Consider the following 17,745-nt stretch of genomic DNA (forward strand, 5'->3'; position numbering starts at 1 on the left):
TGAGGCACTGGACATGTGCGGGCTCCCGCTCTCTACCATCAGGCCAAAGACCAGGAAAGTCAGGACTCCCTGGAGGACAAATGTGGACAAGTGTGTGACCCTCTGAGAAAGCCCTGCAGGTGGTGAGCTGGTAACGCCTATGAATCCTTGAAAGCATGGACTGCAGATTTGTAATAATAAGGGGCCCTGCTATCGTATTCTCACATACGGTATTTTAAAAATTGAAACAGTACAGAAAGATATAATTTAAAACGGCACGTTTTCTCAAATCCCACTACCAAGAAAAAGCCCTTGTAAAAATCATCCAAGTTGTTCTCTACAAATGTGTGAGTGTGTGTGTAAACGTCAATATAACTATACATTTTCATAAATTTGGGCTAAACTTTTTCAGTCAGCGATTGCTCCCGGACTTCCGCAGGCACATTTCCTTGTATGTATGTACCATGATTTGACCAGCCTTTTATTACAGATAAGGCTGCTAAGAATTCTCTTGTACATTCCTTTTTTTGGACACGCGCCTCGTTTCTCTTGAGATGTACCTAGGCGGGGGGATTGCTGGGGTTATCAGCCGTCAGTCACCTCCTTTTGGACATTGAGGTTTTTTCCTAATCTTTCTGTTTTCTCAAACAATTCTGCAATGATCTTCCTTCAGCAAGAATGTAACCTCTGCAAGGGCAAGTTCCTTTTCTGTTTGCGTCCGAGATGAACTCCAAAAGCCTATGTTGCTATTTTCAACATGTTTGCGGAAAGAACTGAATGAACATGGATTTTTTTTTCTCACATCTGTAGGTAGACATACAATCCATTCTTGCCTCAAAGTTTCTGCTGCTCTGCCTATGTCCATGGATGACCGTGAAAGTGTCATGAGTAATGATGTAGCAGCTACAAATTCATGGTAGTGAGTAGGCAAATTTGCAAATACAGAATTCACGAATAATAAGGATCAACAGTATTTCATGGGATCTATTCTTCGATTTGGACTTGTTGGGTAATAGAGTATATACACGTTAAGTACCAACAGATACTGTCAAATTTCCACCACCCTTCATTAACTTATTATATTAGGTATTATTAATTATATTATATATGAATATATATATTAACTATATATTAATTTGCATTGCCATCAGTGCTATGAGAGGGTTCTCACTTTCCCAGGCACTTCTCAACCTTAGACCAGACCTTAGATCTGTTGTTGTTGTTGTAGACCTGAATTGGGGAGACTTACTTTTTTTTTTTTTTTTAAGTTTATTCATTTATTTTGAGAGAGAGCGTCTGAGTCGGGGAGCATCAGACAGAGAGGCAGAGAATCTCAAGCAGCCTCTGCGCTGTCAGCGTGGAGCCCCGAGCCGGGCTCAAACTCATGAACTGTGAGATCGTGACCTGAGCAGAAATCAAAGTCCAACACTTAACCTACTGAGCCACCCAGGCACCCCGGGGAGACTTAAAGTTTTATTTTGATGACAAAATCACACAGGGAAGAAGCAAATTGCAACTGACAAACTGGTAATCAAGTGTGGGCTGGGAGACGTAGGGAAGGGAATGGGTGCCCAGAATCTCTTGGAATCCTTCCTGGAATCTTAGATTTCCTTCTGGAGTCCTCCAGGTGCCCCGGATGCCTCCTGGAACAACCCTCCCAGGGGTCCCACGGAGCCCGTTTTGAGAACCGGCACTCTAGGCAAAGGACTTTATTGTACAAGAAGATGAAGCTGTATGGGGGTATTCAGACAGTGGCCTCGGTCTCAGCGCTCCTCCAGCAGGGCCACAGGATGCCTAGGTCTGGCAGGGGCACTGCGGTGTATGAGCCAAGAGCTTGACCATGCAGTTGTGCAGCTCAAGGACTGGTCCGGTCAGTCCCGCTTCATACTTGTGACTGGTGCCTTGGTATCCAGACTGAGCAGGAAGGCAAACGTGTTTCCAGCACGTCTTCTCTTCCTCATCAGAGCCGTTGTGGATATAAACAACGTTGAGGAAGAAACAGGCACTGGAACGTTTTCTTCACGTTCCTGCAGGGAGACCAGTGGCTGGCCGGACAAATGACTGTAGACAGGATGATGCAAACCACATCCGGGAGGAATTGTCAGCAAGTTCTCAGCGACTAGAAGCTCAGTTTTCTTCGGGATGAGGCTGAAACGCCTTCCAGTTTGAACACGGGAGGTCAAATTGGGCATAGGTTCATTATCTCTAGAGAGAGCAGGAGGCTCTCTCTAGGTCTGCAGGCGGTTGCTGAGCTCTTGGGGGTTGGGAGTCATTTGCCAGACAACCAGGCTGTGTCCTCCGTCACCGTCACCAGTGAGAACTTGTGGCTCTCATCTATCTTGTGTTTTGTCCCCATGAATATTTTGGTTCACCTTCTGGGAGACAATATGGGCAGATGATCACCTCCTGGACAGTGGACACTTGGCCTCTCCACCAGGACCTCAGAGGCAGGCAAGGGCAACGGCTAGGGCTTGGGGCTGGTTCCAGAACGGTTGAGGGTCATATCTTCAGCACTGTCTGCCTCGCTCTGGGCCTTGCTGTGGCTGCCCCTGCTAGCCTGGGCTCCCAGCATCAGGTCCTCGGTCCCCCCAGGGTCGGAGTACATGCAGGGCCAGCTCCTCCAATCCTCCTCTTCCTCTTCCCTTCGTCCCCCTCTTTCTTACAGCCATGACACCCCAAATCTTTAACTCTATATTTACAGTGCCTAGCACACTGTCAGTCCTGATTCGATGATGCCCGATTGGCTGGTTGGTGGGTTGAATGAATACTTCGCTTCAGGCTCTTCACTCTTTTCCCATTTGGTTGTGGATTTTCTTGATTTTTCTGGAATCTAATCTAAACAGTAGTCCCTGGATGGATTTTCTGGGTATTTTACTCCAACTTTGAATCAGTCCAAACAGCAGTGGGAAAGCAAAGGTTCTGAAAAGCAAAGATGACTCAAGGGCCCAGCTTTTTCTCCACAAAGGCCGAACTACTAGGAGAAAATGCAGTTACCTTTACAAAGCTGATAAGCAATTGATTTTTCAATTCAATAAATTATGAAACATTTTTTTTTAAGCCAATGACAACACTAATTAACACCAAAGAAGATTAAGCAGGCACTCAAGTTTTCCACTAACTTTAATGAATTAGATGCATTGCTGGAACATTACTCAGCGCAGGAAGAATAAAGGACAGAGACATGGTCCCCATTCTGCTGAGCATGGTAATGAGGTCTGCACCTCATTTGCAGGGGAAATATTCTTTAGTGAGCATCCACAACTGACTGAGATAATGAATCTATGCCCAATTTTACTTCCAATTTTATTAATGGATTATTTTACAGACTAATGCGGTTATAAATTAGCTATTCAACGGCACACAACGGAATTCATGAACAAATCTGGTTAAATGCTTTCCTTGATTGCACTGCGTGTATGACATCTTTAAAACAGGGATTCTATTCTTAATTCACACCATCAATTAATGTTTGCACACATTGTATTAAGCAGTTCCCATTGCCAGGAGAACTCCCAGTTGTTTACTGGTAGGGATATATTAGCATTTGCCGGCATCTCTAACTACTAATCCGAAATTCCTGGGGAAAGGGGGAGAAAAGCTTTTTTTTCCTTTAATTTATGTTGTTGAATATCAGAATACTCTCAAGTTCATGATATACTAAGAGAAAAATGCAAGTTCAAAACAGTATGAGTTGCACAATGCCCTTGTCATTTATTATCTAAAAGAGTCTAAAAGTATCCTAAACTTTTGGCCATGGTTATTTCCAGGCAATAGATTCCCTGGTGACTTATTTTATCCTTGCTTTCCTGTATTTGCGGATATTTTTATCCATTTGGACAATGATATATACAGCCTTACATACATACGTACGCTAAAATACACTAAAAACATACAAAGCATTGTATGGTTTCTAGGAGTCCTAATATTCAATAAACCCTTGTGTAAATGGACTATAAAAATCTATTACATCCCAGAATGGAAGGTTAACTGTGACAAATGAATTTAATTGTATCACAAGTCTAAGCTACAACCGCACCTAAAAAGGAAGGGAAAAGGAGCTGAGCAACCATGAAAGGAGCTTCTGAAGATGGTACTTTGGGTACTGTAAGACTCAAGGCCAAAGAATTCTGCGCAAACACCGTACTCCGGTTGCTAAATTTGTTTCTTGCAGGGCAGTGGATTAGCAGTGTGTACCAGGATTGATCAAGGAAGTAAGTACTGTCAGAAAAGAAGTGGAAGGCCAAAACGTGCGTTAGATTGGAGTAGAATAGGAGATAGCAGTATAAATGTATGTGTATTTTAAGATATGTATGTTGATATATATTTAATATATACATATGTATTTTATTTAACTTTAACATCTATTTTAATATATATACATGCAGAAGGTTAGATGCAGAAATAAATACAGGTATGTGTGTGTACGTGGCTTAGTAGGGACACATAAAAGTGCTCACTCTGCCAGCTGACAGGGCCTGGAAGTAATGACACCCAGCAGCGAGGAACAAAACAGTGCCAAGGTCTTGGTCTCTAAAGGCCATTGTCCAAAGAAAAGAGCCAAGGCTGCCTGGAGAAAGGGCGGGGACAGGGCAAATGAACATCTCGTAGTTTCATAAATGAACAAATTCTCCCCTCCCCCACCACCCACACAAAAAGGAATTGAGCATGTCAGAAGGATGTAGGGGCCAACCTGACATCTCTCCCAGTGGCCAATGCTGGAACGTTTTTAGCAAGAAAATAAATAATTACAATATTGGGTTATAACACGAGGAATAAACTAAATATCCCTGACTACATATTGATGTAAATAAATGATTGAATAAATAAGTAAATGAAGGGAAAGGGGCGGATCTTCTATGCAAAAGAATTCCAACTAATAAATGTAGACACTCCCCATGGTAGAAAGTGAAACTTAATTCCTCTTTCCTTGAGCGTGAGCTGTACTTAACAGTGATTCACTTCCAGGCGCCTGAGTGGCTCAGTTGGTTAAGCGTCTGTCTCTTGGTTTTGGCTCAGGTCATGATCTCACATTTTCTGAGTTCAAGCCCAGTGCTCCAGTATGACAGCACGGAGCCTGCTAGGGATTCTATTTCTCCCTCTCTCTCTGCCCCCTCCCCCTCACCCCCCCGCCCGCTTGCTCTGTCTCTCTCAAAATGAATAAACTTAAAAAAAAAAGTTTTAAGCAAACAAACAACAACAACACCAACAAAATCCGGTTATTTGCTTGCAATGAAAAGAGTATGGAAAGGGGAAGATGGTAACATTGCAGTGACAAAGCCTGGCACCCATCCCCTTAACCAAGTGATCAAGGTTAAGATCGCTGGTGACATGTTATACTGATATCATACTCTCTCTAATATAATGGGAGGTCACTTCACCTCTCTGGTTTTCTTCCTCCAAACTCAGTTCCCCAGCCTTGTTCTGCAAAAACTTGTCAGACAAACCCAAACTGAGAGGTATCTCTTCAAAACTGTCGAGATTATAGACATCAAGGAAAGACTGAGAAACTCTCATGAATTGGAGAAAACTGGGGAGGCAGGAGAGCTAAATGCAACAGGGTATTCAGGATTAGATCTGGGAAAACTGGTAAAATTGGAATAAAGTCTGTAGCTGAATGAATAGCATTAATTTCTTGTTTTTGTTAAATGTGTCGAGGTTAGATGTTCACATTGGAAGAAGACGGGTGAAGGATATTTGGGGCTTTCTGTATTTTTGCAAATTTTCTATAAATCTAAAATGACTCTGAAATTTAAAAAAGATTTCAAATCTTTCCTAGGATTTTATAACTGTTCTAATTATTTCTGCTATTGAAAGAAATGGTTCGTTAATAATCTCTATCTTGTATTTCACTATTTAGCAGCAGTAGATGAAGACTCGGGCTGCCTGGATTTGAATCCTCCTCATTATATGTGACCTCAGACAAGTCGTTTAATGTTTCCGTGCCTCAGTTTCTTCATCTGTAAAATGAGATTAATGATGTATCTTAGGGATAACGGAGGATTAAATGAGATAACACTCAGACAGTAGAGCTCCTCTAAAATGTGCCAGAAATAACCTGAAAAAAATCAGTTTCCCCCCACACAGTTCTTTTACTTATGAGTCAGAAAATGAGCCCAAAAGTCAGAGATGGATAAAAAGAGGTGTAATTAACCCATATTTGTTAAGTCCCAGTGGGTACCAGAAGGAGAACCAATTTAAGTAAAGCAAACATTCATTTCACTCTCTTTCTGCCTTTTGAAGGTAATTTTTCTCTTGAATGTGAACAAAAAGTTTCCTAAGTTACTGTTTCTTCCATTTTTTCGTTGTTCTATACTGTTTCTGGATCAGAGGGCCCAAACACCAGAATGTTACCTGTGAGATCCCTTGCCCAGCCAGATGCAAGAACTATTTAGGACTTATTATGAATAAACAATTATATTTTTCTAATATTCCTAGTATTGCAAAACTCAGGAGTGCTCCTGCAAAGCTGACTGCATAACCCTTGGACGTTTTACCTTTGGGCCCCATTAGTCACAATTATTACTAAGCAGGATTAAATTACTAAGCAGAGTTGAGATTTCATTTTTTTAAAGGTTTTATTTACTTAATATTCAAGTAATCTCTACACCCAACGTGGGGCTCAAACTCACGACCCCAAGATCAAGAGTCACTTGCTTTTCTGCCTGAGCCAGCCAGGTGCCTCAATATTTCATTTTTTTAAAAGACTACATTTGCTAGTATCTGACTGAAAGAAATACTTATGAAAAAATTCTGCCTTTTGTATCTCACCGGCAACAAATGGAGAAGTTTTCAAGAATTCCCTTTATTTAGGACAGTGGTTCTCCAATTTTAGCCTGCATGAGAATCCCGTGTAGTGCTTATGACATCACAGATTGCCAGGTCTACCTCTGGACTTTAAAATTCAGTAGATCTGGGGTTGGAACCTGAGAACTGTATTTTTTTTAAGTTTATTCATTTTGAAAGAGAGAGAAAGCACAAGCAGGGGAAGGCTAGAGAGAGGGGGGAGAGAGACAGAGAGAGAGACAGAGAGAGAGAGAATCCCAAGTGAGTTCCACGCTGGCCATACAGAGCCCAACATGGGGCTTGAACTCATGAACCATGAGATCATGACTTGAGCTGAAGTCAGATGCTTAACCGACTGAGCCACCCAGGTACCCTGACAATTGCATTTCTAATAACCTCCCAGGTGATGCTGATGCTGACCACACTTTGGGAACCACTATCTTTGGTTTGAAAGAACTAGCATGTTTTAGGACTTATTTTACCTAATGGCCAATGGGAATATGGCTAAAACCATGGGATGAAAAAGGGATGAATTCAGTGTCCTGGTGAGCCCACAGACATGGAATCACCTGTCTTTGTTTTCTCTGGTGCTCTCAACAGTGACACTACTTTTTTTTTTTTTTAAATGTTTATTTATTTTTGAGAGAGAGAGACAGACCGTGAGCAGAGGAAGGGCAGAGAGAGGGGGAGACAGACTCTGAAGCAGGCTCCAGGCTCCGAGCTGTCAGCACAGAGCCCAACGTGGGGCCCAGACTCATGAACCGTGAGATCATGACCTGAGCCGAAGTCGGACGCTTAACCGACTGAGCCACCCGGGCGCCCTTACCGCTTTTTATTGTTTCTCGAGGCTTCTCGTGCAAAAAGATGTTTGGCTGCTTATCTGCTGGGATAGAATAGGCTCCCTCAAATGTTTTCTTTGAGGAATGCCAAGGGGCGTGTCTCTAGTTCAGCGGTTCTCAAATTTTATGGTGCATGACAAGCACCGGGTGAGCTTATTTAAAAAGCATGTTTCTGGGCCCCACCCAAGAAATGTTGATTTATTAGATAATAATAACAGCAAGCATTTATCATGCATTTACCTGTGCCAGGCACTATCATAAGCACTTTACTTGTATGAACTGATTTAACCCTCACAACAACTGTATGAGGTAGCTGCTATTGTGATTCCTATTTCGCAGATGAGGAAATTGAGGCTCAGAGTGGTCGATATCTAGTTAACTAGTTGTTAACTACTTAGTAGCGGAGCCTGGATGTGCACCCAGCGGCTGGCTCCAAAGTCTCTGACCCGCTATGACACTCCCACGTCTTGTCTGGTGAGGCTCCTTAATCTGAGTCCCCCAAAGGGAGCCCTAGATGTAGGCAATTGATTGGACCGAGGGTTCCAGAGGCAGAAACAAGTAAGCAAGAAAGCGAGGGAGGGGAAACTGCGCATCAATGAGCTGGTTGTTGCCACGGGTAGCCAGGGCTCAGTCTCACTGGGGACCCTCAAAAGGACCATGAAGAACATGCGTTAGAGTTGCCCTACCGAAGGGTGGAGAAGCTGGGGTACTTACTCTGATGCCTTTCCCTTCTTGGTTGCGGGTCGTCTTACTGAGCATGAATTCCCTGTCACTGGCACACTGCTCTGAAGCCAGAGAAAGCCCTCGGGCAGAAGAGTGGAGAGATCAAGGCAGGGAACCATCCATCAACGCTGCAGGCAAACTCTGAGGCGGGTCAGAGGGATTTGGGGCAGAGCTTTGATGGGAACCTGCATTTTAATGTACTGTTCAGGTGGCTCAGGGAACACACTTTGAGAAGCATGTTTTAAATTTGCAGGTGACCTTGGGCTGCCCCAGTATGGCAGCTCAGGCCATGACAACAGGGTTCTAAATGATATGAAACTGAAAATGTTCCCATTTCTCTTTTCATCCCCAGCCCACAAAACTGTACCCTAAGAAGTGAACCAAACAAGACCGGTAATTCATTAAGATCGCACAAGGCAGTCGGATCCTGCCTCCTGTCCGAGACCGACGGGTGGTGCAACCAACCAGAAACAGCCCTGTCTCACCATTCGTGAGAAAGTTAAAGTTCTCCGGATGGATGAGGAAGGGGCAGAAGTTTCTGTGCTTGCTTTCACTGTCTGGGTTTCGCCTTTCAAATATGTTTAAACATTTGTCACTGCCTCTCTCACCAATAAAATTGAACTCAGAACCAGAATCGTTGGGAGGATAGAAGGTGAAGCTTGAGAGGCATCTGAAAGGCATATATTTAACTCGTCTCCCATGGCACTTGCTGTCTCCTGTTTAAACAGCACAGCACTAAGCAGGCAGTGAGAAAGAACTAGAAGCAGGGATATCAGAGCCGAATGGAAGATGTAGAAAAGCTTCCATTTCAGGGCCTGCAAACTCAGAGGCCATCATGGACCAGGCAGTTATCATGACTGAGTATAAATCCATGAAAAGCAACTATGAAAATACAATAAAGAGCGGGGACGCCCGTGGCAACGAGAGAATGCACACTCTTTCTCATTTTCAGTAATGCTGGGTTGGCCAAAAGTCAACAAACAAAAAACACTTTGGGGCTCATGTTTGCACACTACTAATACATGCCTGTTTAATTTCACTTATTCCCCTTTAGTTGAGAGGAGATGGTTTCCTGGGATCGCTCAGGGACTTACATTCAGCGGATACATGCTGCTAAGGCCATACTTGTTCTAAGTGGTCAGGGTCCAGCTGTAAGTATTCTTAAGTATTTGACTATGACCTCTGAGTTCATGCAACTAGCATACCAAAGGACTGAAAATATACCCACACTCTCCTCTGTCGTCTTCCCTTAAAAACTTACCTTTTGCATTCATAATATGGAAAAATAAATACACAGAAAAAAATTTTAAATGAATAATAAATGCATAGATAAACGTATTTGTGAAATAAGAGGTGCAAGGGACCTTAGCTTCTATGACAAATTCATTAGAAGAGGCACCTGGGTGGCCCAGCCAGTAGAACCTGATCTCAGGGTCATGAATTTGAGCCCCACATTGAGCATAAAGATTACTTTTAAAAATCATTTATTGGAGCAGTGCCTGGGTGGCTCAGTTGGTTAAGCATCTGACTCTTGATTTCAGCTCAGGTCATGATCTCGTGGGTTCAAGCCCCACATCAGGCTTTGCACTGACAGCACAGAGCCTTCTTGGGATTCTCTCTCTCTCCCTTCCTCTCTGCCCCTCCCCCCTTATGCTCTCACTCTCTCTTTCTCTCAAAAAAAATATAAATAAATAAACTTAAAAAAATTTATTGGAAGGGCATATACTTCAGCAGGATACAATTAATGATCTAAACATTTGTTGATCTTCCTTTCGTTGACAGTTACATTCTCAACAGAACACCTGGACTTGTGCTGTCATCGGGGATACATAAAAACACGCTGGAAAAACCCCCACCTTTTTACCTTAAGTTTTTTAAACGTATGTTTATAAGTACAAACTCTTGCTGTGTTTGCTCTCGAGGAGCTTCAGTAAAAATCTCCATGTTTTGGCAACAGTCACCAGTTAAACACAAGCCAACAGGTTGTACCACCAGGATGTGAGCTTTAGGAGGTAGGAATATTTTTTGTTTTGTCTACCTCCATATCCCCAGGCACCTAGAATCATGCCTGTCACGAAGATGCTCAGCGCTCCGGTTTTGGTCCCATTTGCTCATTGGTGGTGGATATCAGCGGCCTGGAAGATTTACATTCTGAAATATTTTAGGGTTCTAAAACTTTTGTTATGCAGAGCACCTGTATCTCCCGAGGCTGATTAATGAGGGAGGTACACGAAGGAACGGTAAAGTACAAGGGAGCATCTGGAAAGGTTTCAGTAAATAGCAGAGGTTGATGGCAGAGTTTGAAGGGATAAGGGTTAGTGGTCGAGGTAATGGAGCACCAAGAGAGATGGGCATTCTGAACATACATGCAGTGATTCAGGGTGAAGAAGTGACAGAACAAGGGATCAAAAGTAGGATTTCCTCAGGCAGGCAGCACAAGGCGGAGGGGAAGAAAAATGAGACTAGGGGGTGAGGGAGAGGAGTAATTGGCAGAGTCATGGAAGAAAAGCCATCCTGCCAAGAGTTCCTGGTATCTCTCTCAGCTTTGCTAGTCCAGAGTGCTCTACATACAGGGACTGCAAAGCGTTGGCTAGGTAATGTATAATTAAGCTTAAAAATACCCTATAGGGTGCCTGGCTCCCTCAGTCAGTATAGCAATTGATCTTGATCTCGAGGTCATGAGTTTGAGTCCCGCACTGGGTAGAATTGACTTTAAAAAATATCCCATAAAAAATACCCTCTAAGGGAGATATTGCACTACACCCTAGAAATATGGGTTGGAACAGCCAGAGAAAAAGACACCTGGCCAGAGGGATGGCTTTATGGACCAAGAAGCAGCTGCCCGAAGCGTGAAGGGAGCCCACATGAAAGAAGTATCATGTGAGTGATGGATAGCTCTTCTAAACTGCCTACAAAGGTGACCTGGGGAATATTTGCTCCCAGAAACAGGATCCTGAATGACTGTTTACATTACATTACATTACTCTTTTTTCCAACAAATATGCCCATAGAAGTTAGATTAGGCATTACTTTTTTTTTAAACTATACCATAAAGATATTCTCTAAAGCTTTGTGGCAAAGGAAAACAGGTCTTATGGAAGGCTCAAATAACTTTTGATCCCATTAGAGCTACTGGGAGATTTGCAGAGCAAAGCCAGAGAAGGTTAATGCCTAACCAGGACTTAATTTATGATCTGAGTGTACAAACCTCTTTCAAGACCGTACAGCTGACTAATGAATTTATTAGGGAGATTAATGCTTATTATCTACCATTTCAAGCTGTGCTGGTATGTGCTAACTTGATTCTTATACCTTGGAACATGCTGAAACGTCCCCAGGAGCAACTGACCGACGGGTGTGTTCCCCGAGCCCAGTGCTCCCGCTGTTTAAGGTGGGGGATTGAGAGGAGTCAGTCCCCACTCCTGTGTTGACTTCTGTGCCTTGAAACCCATTTCCATGGGGCTGGCACCCTGCCCCCCGCCCCAACACACACACAACAGCCTTGCTCAGGGCTGGCCTTGAGTAGGTGCAAGCAATGTACCTGCTGCCAGTAATTGTTGCCACCCTCTGGCAGCCAAGTGGCCTTATGGAAGGTAAAGAGATTTCTTTACCATCGCCACTCGTCTTCGGCCTCCTCCCCACTCCCGCCTCATACACATGCGCAAGTGAACCATGCTGTATATCCAGATGGAAATAACCTCATCAAAGCAGAAATTCGCAAGGCAGGTCTAATCACCTGCTTCATCCCCAGAGTCACATCTACAAGGGTTCAGTAAGGTCTCCCTTGTCAGGTATCGCTTCTCCTTTGACTCCAAGTCACATGAAAACAGCCAGCGGTTTAATAAAGAAAGACTGAATCGACGCGATGGGGTGAAAACCGTATGCATTTGGTCTTTACGTTTTGCCTAGACCAGGTAACTCTTATGGCTTGATTGATCAGCCCAAGTGAATTCAAGCCTACTGATATTATCAAGAAGCACAGCATATCTCTCAAGGACCAGCTCCCCGCTCCTCGAATTGTCTAAGAACCTCAGGGACTTACTCAAACCAAAGTTGGGGAGAGAGCTGAAAAGGACCACAGGGTCTCCTACCACTGTTGCCTTGATTGCCATGTGAGGCTACAATGAGAATTCAGCACAGGTTAAGGGCTTATCCCCATGGAACTGTCCTCCACTTCAGATGCCAGTCACCAAGCGGCTGTTGAGTCTGATCCCACACAGGCTAAGGGACATGTATCCCCTATGACAGTGAGACTCTTACCGGTCCAATGATGCCTGAGCCAGTAGAGCCCCAACTCAGGATTGAGTCAAGATTACAGCTCTTTTAATTAACCTTCATGTGCTTCCCATAATTCCTAAGGTGTGCCCCTCCTCCTGGCTATCTGACCCAGCCGTATGCTGTGCCACTAGTCACCCTCCCCGAGACCCTCTCCTACTTCTTTCTGCCGTGGACATGGGTTACCATTCCCGACATTCTATTCCCTCATGGGGAGTTCCTTTTTGAGGCTTTTACCTGATGGCAGCTGTCAGTGGACCTCTCAACTGAAGAGAGATTCTCAAGGTGTTGAATCTCAAAAAGTAAGAACTGGGGCTTCTCAATCTGTCTTGTTGCCTACAAACTTTTCCTACCTTTCCCTTGGAGGACAGCTCTGTAAGGGGCGAGGGTCCCAGAGCAATGGACACCTCTCGCCTTCCTTTGCTCCTAAGAATTCCTGAAAAGAGACTCTTCCCTGAACACTAAAAAACTGGCTATTTTTCACTGCCCTGTCCCCACTCCCTCTCAAAATAACAAAAAAAAAAAAAAAAAAAAAGAAGAAGAATATAGTTTCTGCTCTGCCAGGCATCCCATCAAGAACAATCTGTAGCGATTTCTGGCTCCTTCTGCTAAAGAATTATTGTTGAGGGTTAAGGGGTAGACAAGAGGTCTTAGCTGAAGGAGTCACCTTTCTTCTGCTATGGTCTGGATTTTTCTTCTTCAGGGCTCTAATTGTCTTCTGTCTGTTCACTCTACAACAACCTAATACTCAGATCTGTTCATGCATTTACAGTTTGAATTTTATGATCTTTGTCTTGCTTTCTTCACAAATGGGAACCTGTACATGTGCTCTGGAAATTTGGGCTGCTATTCTACTCATTGTCCTCTGTCTGCAAGGTGCCGCAGGTCTGCTCTTTAACCTGGGCAGGGGTCAGTGTTATGGACTAAAGATTTGTGTCCCCACGAACTTCGTATGTTGAAATCCTACCCTCTACCCACCTCCTCCCAGATGATGGCATTAGGAGGTGGGGCCTTTGGGAGGTAATAAGGATTAGACGAAGTCATGAGGATGAAGCCCGCATGATGAGATTAGAGTCCCTGTAAGAGTCAGGAGGAACTTGCTTCCTTTCTCTGCTCTCTGCCAGGTGAGGATACTATGAGAAGTCAGCCAACCGCAACCCAGAAGAGGGCTCTGACCAGTACCCGAGTGTGCTGGCACCCTGTAGCAAACTTCTAGCACCAGAACTGGGACAAATAAATTTCTGTTGTTTATAAACCACTCATCTATGGTACTCTGTTACGAGCAACCCAAACTAAGACAGTAATCTCATTTAGTGTGCTGTATTAACGTCTGCAGGAAGGTGGGAGAGATCTTTATTCGGCTGCCTTTGACATGAAGAGTTATTTCCTGGTTGAAGTCTGAGCTGAGAATAGGTTTCTCCCCTGGAAAGGCAAGAATGAGAAGGCTATGACACTTCCTATACAACACCACTCAACAGGAGCTCTGGCTCCTTCAGTTCAAGGTGCATGTCTGTTGAAACATCTCATGCACTGTGTCATGCGGTTTTGCAAACTTATGTTGGTTTTATCACTGGCAACTTATGCACTCCTTTCCAAATCTGGGAGTGGAAGGAGTCATCCACTCAACTGACCCCAGGGTCCAGGCTGTCACCAGGGTCTTAAACTATCTTTCAACACACACATACGGTCTGCATATTGAACATGCAGGAATATTTCTGAAGTCCAAAAAGAAATTTGTGCACTCCCATTTTCCTTGAATCATGATCTATCTCTTGCTATTTGACTCTTATATGTATGTATATAGAAATAGAAATAGAAATATACATATTTTAGAAAGAAGGGCAGAGGGGGAGAGAGAGAGAGAGAGAGAGAGAGAGAGAGAGAGAGAATCTTAAGTAGGCTCCACGGTCAGTGCTGAGCCTGACGTGGGGCTGGATCCTATGACCTAGGGATCATGACCTGAGCCAAAGTCAAGAGTCGGATGCTAAACTGACTGAGCCATCCAGGCACCCTACTATTTCACTCTTAATAAAGACATGAACCCAGATAAGTAATTCTCTACTTCGAGAGAAATAACAGCAAGTACAAAGATCAATAAATGAAAACCAGCAGTGAATAGGAAAATTCACTTCTTATGTTTCTCCTTTACACTCATGCTACTCCCACACTCACAACACTTCTGACACCAGAGGTGTGGATTTTTTTTTTTTCCTCCCTGAAAATACCACGTAATTCTCTATGAGACCAGCTGGGTGTCCTACAAGCCAACTCAATTCTGACACTAACTGGAGTTAAGGCAGACCGCACAGGTTAAGGGCTTAGGCCCATGAGTCTGCCCCCTGCTTCAGATGTTAATCACCAAGTGGTAGGTCCTCAGGTTACCCACAACTTATGTTCAACTTGGCCGCAAATCAGAGGTTCCCATGACCCTCCCCTTGGATTCAACTATTTGCAAGAACAGCTCGCAAAACGTACAGAAACACATTTACCGTTTATTCTACAACATAAGGTATGATTAAAGGATGCAAATGAAAAGCCATATGAAGAGATACATAAGGTGAGGTCTGGAAGGGTCCCAATCGCACAAGCCTCTGTCCTCATGCAGTTGGGGACCCTACCAGCGTGTAGATGTGTTCACCAAGCAGGAAGCTCTCCAAATCCCATACTTTGGCCTTTTTTATGGAGGTTTCGTCATGTAGACATGAGGGATTATTAATCCCTTTCCCAGCCCTCCTCCCACTCTCCGGAGTGGGGGCAGGGCTAAAAGTTCCAAGTTTCTAATCACGGCTTGGTCTTTCTGGTGACCAGCCCCTATCCTGGATCCCCGCCAACAGTCACCTCATTGGAAAAAAAAGATGCTCTTATCACCCAGGAAATTACAAAGGATTTAGAAGCTCTGTGCCAAGAACCAGAGGCAGAGACCAATGTATCTATAACTTTATATCTATATCTATATCCCTCTGTCTACTGTCTCTTATTTCATAGGCTCTTAACCTCAAAGTCAGGGAAATGATTGGGAATGGCGGGGACTGTAGCACCCGGGGGTACTCACTAGCCCGTTCCAGCTGATCGTTGTCAAACAAGGAAAGTATCATTTCCCTATTTTTAAATTTTGGCTGAAATTTTATAAAAACACTGGGTAGTCCAAACTAAACATGTCTGCAGACCAGATCTAGCTGGAAGTCTTCAAGTTTGGAACCTGAGATGGGAAACAATCACGTCTGGGAAGCACAGCTAGTTACCCAGTTATGGTAAAGTAAGCTGTAGGCCACTGAATTCGCTTTGCAATTGTTTCCCGAGACACCAACCCGAACCTCCCAGCATCCTCGGCACTGAAATTCATCTGAGATACTTCTTTGTCTTGAGGAATAGATCACCCGTATTATGAAAAGCAACGTGTGTCGCTTTTAGCATCTCCCAGCTGTAGCAGACAGAAAAGAATTATATTCTTTCCTTTGGTCCAGGGAGAAAAAGATTCAGAGAACAGTTTGCCTCGGTCTGAATCAGAATTTCTAATTTGGAAGTAGCTAGGTGATAATGGATGGATCGTGTTCACTGGTAATTTCCCCCCTGCGTATGGAGGAGAAGGTGCAACAGTGCCTACATGGTGAAAGAAAACGATGACATGAAAATGGAAGAGGTATTCAATTACAGGATATTTGCAAATATCCGGGACGCTGGTATCATGTAGTCAAAACAACTGGGTGAATCGCTGAAACTGTCAGCTTCTGGATATATGGCTGGCATACAAATACCAAGAGGGTGCTCTTTCCACTTACAGATGCAATGCCTTTCCCTTCTTTTCTTCATTCTTTCACCCAACAAAGGATTCCAGAGTCCCTCAGTTTAGTACTCCTGTACTCTGAACAAGATACCCGTGAAGACCAGTATACCCCTACCTATCATAGCTCCCGAGTGCCAGACCATTCTTACTCATCCTCTAAATTAAGTAACATCCTAGGGGCTCATATTTGGAGGACATGTATAACGCTCATGTTGTCTAATTGTAATTGAATACATTGCACACTGAGAAATCTGGCTGGCACCTTGCTTGCAATGGCCCCAACAATGAGCAATGTCCAAAGTTACATTTAAAAAATGCATAGAAAGAAAAGCCACAGGGCGTCTCGGTGGCTCAATTGGTTAAGCGTCTGACTCTGGATCTCATCTCAGGTCTTGATCTCATCTCAGGTCTTGATCTCAGGGTCATGACTTCAAGCCCCACATTAGGCTCTGCACTGAGTGCAAAGCCTAGAGAAAGAAAGAAAGAAAGAAAGAAAGAAAGAAAGAAAGAAAGAAGGAGGGGGGAGGGAGGGAGGGAGAGAGAGAAAGAAAGACAGACAGAAAGAAAGAGAACCCAGATTAAATAAGGAAGAAGGAAGTGGGCATGAATTAGCACAACAGAGTTTGACTTATCAAGCGGGAAAAGACAATTTAATTATTCTTGAATGCTTAAAAATAATGCTAATGGGTACATCAAACTAGGTAAACAAAACATGTGATCTCACAGTGCTTTAATTAATGGATACAGATTTTAATTAGACCGTCAATTATCTGTAGGCAAATGAGTGTTGGGAAATTACTTGTTTTCTTTAATCTCCCAAATTTGTATTCTTGGAGTCATATTTGAATCAACGCTATGTCCAAAAATATCAAGATACCAAAGTCTGCTCCTTGTTACCTTCTCATGCTTTTCAAATCTACCCTTCCCTCACTCTCTCTGCTAACATCCTAGCCCAGTGCTTCCTAAATTTCAAATATATGGGCAAATCTTGTGGAGATTTTGTTAAAATATATATTCTAGTTGTCCCAGAGTTCCACCCTTGAGTAGCCTACACTTTCCTCCCCACCCTACCCTCAATTCTAGCCACCCCACCCTCTAACCTCTAACTTTATTGGTCCTGCAGGTAAATCTGTCTCTCCGAGCCCCTCCTGTATGCCACTGGCAGATAAATGTTTCTTAGGTACAGCCCCAGTGGTTTCAGGAAGGGATCAATCAACTTCCCTTAAAGGGAAAGAGATGCAGGTATTCCAACAGTTTCTGGGGGGAAGTATTGACTAGTTGACTTTTCTGGAATAGCTCTGTTGACCCAGTAAACATGCAGTCTCCCCCTAATCTCCCCCATTCTCTGGACAGTCTTTGTGA

The sequence above is a fragment of the Lynx canadensis genome, chromosome C2 (genome assembly GCF_007474595.2).
Source record: "Lynx canadensis isolate LIC74 chromosome C2, mLynCan4.pri.v2, whole genome shotgun sequence".
Classification (NCBI taxonomy): domain Eukaryota; kingdom Metazoa; phylum Chordata; class Mammalia; order Carnivora; family Felidae; genus Lynx; species Lynx canadensis.